The sequence below is a fragment of the Chrysochloris asiatica genome, unplaced genomic scaffold, assembly GCF_000296735.1.
Source record: "Chrysochloris asiatica unplaced genomic scaffold, ChrAsi1.0 scaffold00041, whole genome shotgun sequence".
NCBI classification, from domain to species: Eukaryota; Metazoa; Chordata; class Mammalia; order Afrosoricida; family Chrysochloridae; genus Chrysochloris; species Chrysochloris asiatica.
In genome coordinates, this window is record NW_006408559.1 from 6,831,370 (window position 1) to 6,838,220 (window position 6,851).

Here is a 6,851-nt window from a genome sequence, read left to right on the forward strand (position 1 = left end):
TCCAGCTTTCACATGCATATGAGGTTATTGAAAATACCATGGCTTGGGTCAGATGCACCTTAGTCCTCAAGCTGACATTTTTGCTCTTCAACACTTTAAAAAGGTCTTGTGCAACAGATTTGCCTAATGCAATACATCATTTGATTTCTTGACTGATGCTTCCGTGAGTGTTGATAGTTGGTCCAAGAAGAATGAAGTCTTTGACAACTTCTATCTTTTCTCCGTTGATAAGAATGTTATTTATTGACCCAGGGGTGAGGATTTTTGTTTTCTTTACATTGAGATGCAATCTATACTGAAGGCTGTGTTCTTTGATCTTCATCAGTAAGTATTTTAAGTTCTTTTCATTTTCAGCAAGCAAGGTTGTATCATCTGCATATCTCAGGTTGCTAATGAGTCTTCCTCCAATCCTGATGCCACATTTCATTTAGGCAAACATTCATGTATAGCCCACTATTGGAACACTTAATTGTACTCATGTAGAAATTTTACATGGACCAAGATGCAGTAGTTTGAACAGAACAAGGGAATACTACGGGGTTTAAAATCAAGAAAGATGTGTGCTAGGTTGGGCATCCTTTCACCATACTTATTCAGTTTGTATGCTGAGCAAATAATCTAAGAAGCTGGCTTATATGAAGAAGAACATGCCATTGAGATGAGAGGAAGGCTCATTAACAACTATGGTTTGCAGATGGTACAACCTAACTTGCTGGAAGCCAAGAGGACGTAAAGCACTTGTTCGTGTACATCATTGTGGATCACACCTCAGTGTAAAGAACATAAAAATCCTCACAAATGGACTAATAACCAACATCATGAAAAATGGAGAAAAGATTGAATTAATCAAGCATTTCATTTTGCTTGGATCCACAGAGAGTAGCCATGTAAGCAGCAGTCGAGAAATCAAACAACGTTCTTGCCTTGGACAAATATGCTGCACAAGACCATCCATCTAAGGTTTATTTGTTCGTTTACTGAGAACATTTGTACTGACTGCCTACTATGGACCAGTGAGTACAGAATTAACTGTTACCAACAGCAACTGTAGGTCACATGATTTAATCTATAATAGGCAGTCGGTACAAATGTTTTGAGTAAATGAATAAATGGCTCTTAGATAGATGAGCCCATTTTAAAAGCACAAAGTAAAGGTAATGGATCTGAACTGTTTTATTTGTTCCGTCTTTGGAATCTAGCACGTTAGTTCTCGCATGTTAAGGGGTGTGTTTGTAAGTTCCATATCCTATCTTGAAGGAGCCCTGGTAGCACAGTGGGTAAGTACTCAGCTACTAGCCAGAAGGCTGCCAGCTTGAACCCTCCACTAGCCACTCAGCAAGAGTAATATGTGCTAGTCTGCATCCATAAAGATGACAGCCTTGGAAATGCTCTGGGGCATTTTTACACTGTCCTATAGGGCCACAGAGTCAGCTTGAACTGCCAGGTTGTTGGATTAACCCACCCGTCGCTCCTTGGCAACCCTATACAGGGCTATAGGTCGGAACCGACTCGACCGTGCTTAACAGTAGCAGCAACAACATAGGGTCGCTATAAGTGAGAATCAACTTGACGGCTGTGGGTCTGTTTTGGGGGGTTTATACTGTCAATGAGATGGATTAACACAGTGACCGCAGTGTGGGCTCAAACATAACAAGTCACGAGGATAGCCATGTTTCCTTCTGTTGTGTTTAGGGTCGCCATGAATCGGGGACCACCAACAATAATGGTGCAGTACCCTGAGCCTGTGTTAATTACTTTTACCCATTGCCTCCCCCTGCTGTGGCGCTGTAGGACAAGCACTGGATCGATAAACACAAAGTCAGCAGTTCAAATCCACTAGCCAGTCTTGGAAACCCTATACAGGGTCACTGTGAGTAGGAACCAACTCAACAGCACATAACCGCCACTGCCACCGCTTTACCTGCTGAGTTATTGGAATAAGTCTTATTGTTTACAGCGACACGACACTTGTCATACCTCCTGGGATGTTTGAGTGCAGCCTCTGCTGATGGCCACTGGCCTTCACTGTGGGCCTCGATGCCACACTTGTCACAGGGTGCTCTCTGTCCCTGTCCCTTGACCTGATGCCACCTCGGTGAAGCCTTCAGTATCTTGTCTGCATATTTTATATATTCTTGCGTTGTGCATCTGTGTCAAGTTGGTGGGGGTGGGGGAAATTCAATGTTAAGTGTGGCGATAAGAACAGCAGAGAAAACTTAGCGACAAAAGTGTGATGAAAACTTAGAGTAAAACCCATTCTTTAAAAGGAAAATCAGAAATGCTAAGCAAGTGTAATAGAGGTGTAAGCATGTTCAGAAAGCAGCTGAGTGAGTTTACAGTTCTTCTCATTTGGAACTTTTAAGGAAATGGAGCTGAGGATTTCACTGGAGAATCAGAGGCAGCTCGCAGCCTTGTCTGACTGTTGGAGACCTTGTGCTCCATAAGCTCTAACTCATTTCCTCTTCTGCTTGTTTCTGATTGACATGCGGAGATCCGAGGTGTAGCTCTCTCAGCCAATGGGAGTGAAGTGTCCTTTAAAGAGGATATTTGGGGGGAGGGAGGCCTTCAATTTAGTCATGCTGAAATTTTTCTTTTGCATTCATTTATTCAGCAAGTATTCATTGAGTGCTTCCTGGCTGCCAAACATAGTCTTGGCCTTATGGAACTTATGTTCTTAATTCAAGAATTGTGGTAATTTGAGAATGAACGAACATGTATGACAGTTGTTCCTAATTTGAGGCTGGTAGGTGATTTGTGGATTAAAGAGCATTCACAACGCTGATGTCCCTCATTCCACAAGCATTTGACTTGCTTCCAGTTTTCAGAAGCACTTGTTCAAGCACATCCCCAAATGCACCCTTTCCTCTTTGGATGCCCTGCTAGCTCTTGTCTGCATCTCTGCCCTCTAGAGTCCTTTCGAGAGCTTTCTCCTATTGTTCGATCCAGTCTCTCCTGTGCCCTCAACCTTTTTTTTCCTTTCCAGATTCCTTCCCTGAGACTTCTGCTCTCTGGTCATTGGGCTTCTTCGAACATGAGACGTGTACTGATGTCTTTCTGATCTCGGGATATCCTTCTGTGATTCTATACTGCCCCTAGTTATCACTTCAGCGTCTCTTTTTCTTCCCACTGTGCTGCTCGGGTTTCCTTGGTGTGCTCTCTCTCCCGCCATCTCCTGTCCACTTTGCACCCTACTGTTCCAGTCATCATCAAATTGCTAAATACGAAAAGTATCTTTCTTCTAGTCCACCTTTCTGTTACTGCTGGTAAGCAACCTTATGTCAGCTTAGGGAACTACTGCCTGGCTCTGTGCCTGCATCCTATTACTATGTTTCAGCCCATTGGTGCAGCCACTGTGTCATTCCCATGTCTTGGAGAGCCTTCTTCTTTGTTACTGACAAAGTAGGATGTCCATCTCCAGGGACTGGTCCCTCCTGATAATATAGCTGATGTATGGGAACTGAAGTTGCTCCTTCCTCGCTTCTGTGCCCTCCTGAACTATGCAAAGTTCCGCAGTCCCCAGTGCTCTCTTACACCTCTCTTCATTGTGTGTGCCTTCTGTCTGCTTGGTGTCCACTTCCTGCTTGCCATCTGGTGAATTTCTCTTCTTCCTTCAGCAATATCTTTTCTAGGAAACCTTACATCATTTCATCTCCCCCCTTTCTCTCAAGAGCTCCTTTGTCTATTCTCTGTGCCTTAGAAGAGCTTAGATTAGATTGTTATTGTTGTGACTCATAGCAACCCTGAATAGGGTATCCAAAGAGTGGCTGGTAAGTTTGAACCACTGGCCTTGCAGTTCGAACTTACCTTGTGCTTGTCCTTAAGTGCCACACCAGGACTCCAGATTACATTATTGTTGTTGTTAAGTGCCATCCAGTCAGTTCCAACCCTGTGTAGGGTATCCAAGGAGCATCTGGTGAGCTTGAACCACCGACCTTGTGGTTCAAATGACTTTGCAGTCCAGCGCATTAGCCCACAGCGACATACCAGGACTCCCCAGATTGCATTGTGGTGGTGGTGGTGGTTATGTGCCGTGGAGTTGGTTCCAACTCATAGCGACCCTGTACACATTACATTAGCATCACTTAAATATTCTTACATGCTTTTCCTTCTTAAATAACTTGCCATTTCTGGGTCATCTTTGCACATCTAGCATTTTGATGGTGTCCTGTACCTGGTCAGTTCTCTATTGGTACTACACCAGTGAATTCACACTGTGATTTTTGTCATGGGAAACAATGTCTTATAGCTCCCACTGGCAGGACCACGGTCATGAGGAAGAACACCTGGCAGTAGGTGACCCTGGTCCAGGTTTTGTGCTCATGAATGTGTAGCTTCATGGTATTTGCCTCTCCCTGTCCCCTTCCCCCCCAAAGCAAATTTGTATTCAATTTTCCTTTTTCAAGTTGGTTCTTATATCGAAGTAGATAAAGCGCAGAGATACATTTCTAAATGTGTAGTGAGGTTGTTCAGAGTGGCACTGTAGGATAAGCACTGGACTACTAACCAAAAGATCAGTGCTTCAAACCTACCAGCTGCTCCCTGGAAACCCTATGCAGGGTCCCTGTGAGCCAGAACCGACTCAGTGGCACTTAACAACAACAACAACAACAACACTTTTTAGTTAGGTCATCATAAGATCTGGAAGAATGAGGCAGAGAGAGAGAGGGGCCCTCCTTGGCTGTCTCTCGTGCTTTATGTTTGCTTACTGGCTGCCTGTATTTGATTCGAACGACAGTCTGCAAATTTCCTTAAGGTAGTCAGTTCATTTCCCACGACAGCAAATAAAGCCCCTTCCCTCCCCTTGTCCAAACCCACTTGGTGCTCACCAGAGGAACTTCACATCTGAGACCCTGTCAGAAAAGTCATTGAGGTTTGAAGTTTGCAAAAACATGCTTCTACCTTCCTGAGCATCATAACAGCTATCAAGATTGTTCATTTCCCTTCATCTTCTCTTTTCTCTCAAAGAACAGTCATTGCCCATGGAAAAGGTTAGGGGGATTTGTCAGAGGCTTAGGAGCTCTGCAGAACGTTTTAGCCATTGTTTGGATTAGGGATCGGAAGGAAGCTTCTGCTGACACGTTTGAAATCTTTCTAGCAATTTATAGGAACTTCGTTGTTTCCTGCACTCCTAGAGACTAGAGGAAGGCCTGGTATGGCACTGGACTGCTAACCACAAGATGTTGTTGTTGTTGTTGTTATGTGCCGTGGAGTCGGAACCGACTCATAGCTACCCTGTACAGGGTTTCCGAGGGTGTAAATCTTTACGGGAGTAGAAAGCCTCATCTTTCTCCCACGGAGCAGCTGGTAGTTTCGAACTGCTGACCTTGTGGTTCACAGCCCGAGTCGTAACCACTACGCTACCAGTTCAAACCCACCAGCCTCTCCTCAGAAATCTCTCCAAGGTCGCTATGAGTCAGAACAGACTTGATGACACTTAACAGCACAGCACCAGGCACTAGAGAGGAAATGCCATGACTCTGTAGGCACTGGACTGCTAATCACAAGGTCAGCACTTCAAACCCACCCGATCGACACATTCTGCTCTCATAAAGATTAACAGTCTCAGAAACCCTATGCAGGCTTGTTCTGGATTGGACCTGACTCTATGGAACCTAACAAGAATAGAAACTAGATGGGTTTTCTTCCAAATATTAGTGATTATCTCCTGTTCCTTTTTACCCTGCTGTCTCTGTCTTAAAAGGAAATTAGAAGCTTTTCCTCACGACCTTGGTTATTTCTAAACTTTCTATTCATCTTCCCTTTTCATTTGTTCTTAGTCTTCTAGGTTTTGTTTTTTTTTTTCCACAGTCACTTACCTGTGAGTTGGATAAAAGATGTGTATGTGTGCTAGACATATTTCAGCTATTATTTCATTTCGCCTATGATGAATAGCTACTAAGAGAGAAAGTAGTTATTCTTCAAAATGTAATTAGCAGCCCCAGCCCTGGAGAAGTGTGTATTGGTTGTGACAAAGCCAATGGTGTGTCCTTTGCAAAGTCACCAAAGGGAAGAGGGATGCATGCTTAATGCAATCAGAAAACCCCTCTGTAATTTAAATACATTAGCATATCCTAAGCAACTCTGGTATTTGCACTATCCCACAAACATGATTGAATTACTTGAAGGAACACATGAAGACGGCAGGCATGGTCCTTAATGAATTAAGTCTGCCTATGCTCATCACTCAGCAAACTCCCGGGAAGCCACAAGGAGTCAAATTATTGATGCTGTCCTAACGATTTTGTTTGCATTGCTCACATTCATTTGCCACCAAAAGTTTGACGTCACACAAACATTGAGTTTCTGGGACATTAATGTTGTTGCTTAAGGAGCTCTGGTAGCATAGTGGTTACGAATCGGGCTGCGAACCACAAGGTCAGCAGTTCGAAACCACCAGCTGTTCCTCAGGAGAAAGATGAGGCTTTCTGCTCCCTTAAAGATTTACAGCCTCGAAAACCCTGTACAGGGTTGCTATGAGTCGGAAGCGACTCCACGGCACATAACAACAACAACAACAACAGTATTGTTGCTTCCTTACATCTAGAAATATCCTCTAAGCCTTTGGTATTACTTCAATCCATTCTCCGCAATAGCCAGAGAGATACTGGTGATTATGTGCTATGGAGTCAGTTCCAACTCTTTGTGACCCTGTACAGGGTTTCCGAGGCTGAAAATCTTAATGGGAGCAGAAAGCCTCATCTTTGTCCTGCGGAACCATTGGTAGTTTTGAACTGCTGACTTTGAGGTTAGCAGTCGGATTCGTAACCACTACGCTACCAGAGCTCCTTAGAGAGATACTTGTTGTTGTTAAGTGCCGTCAAGTCGGTTTCGACCCATAGCGACCCTGTACA

General features: G+C 43.9%; 1 protein-coding gene across 1 annotated transcript in view; it reads left to right on the forward strand.

Moving 5' to 3' along the window:
* EXOC4 (exocyst complex component 4) overlaps positions 1 to 6,851 on the forward strand; it is a 947,076-nt gene that overhangs the window by 451,621 nt on the left and 488,604 nt on the right. The window lies entirely within an intron of this gene.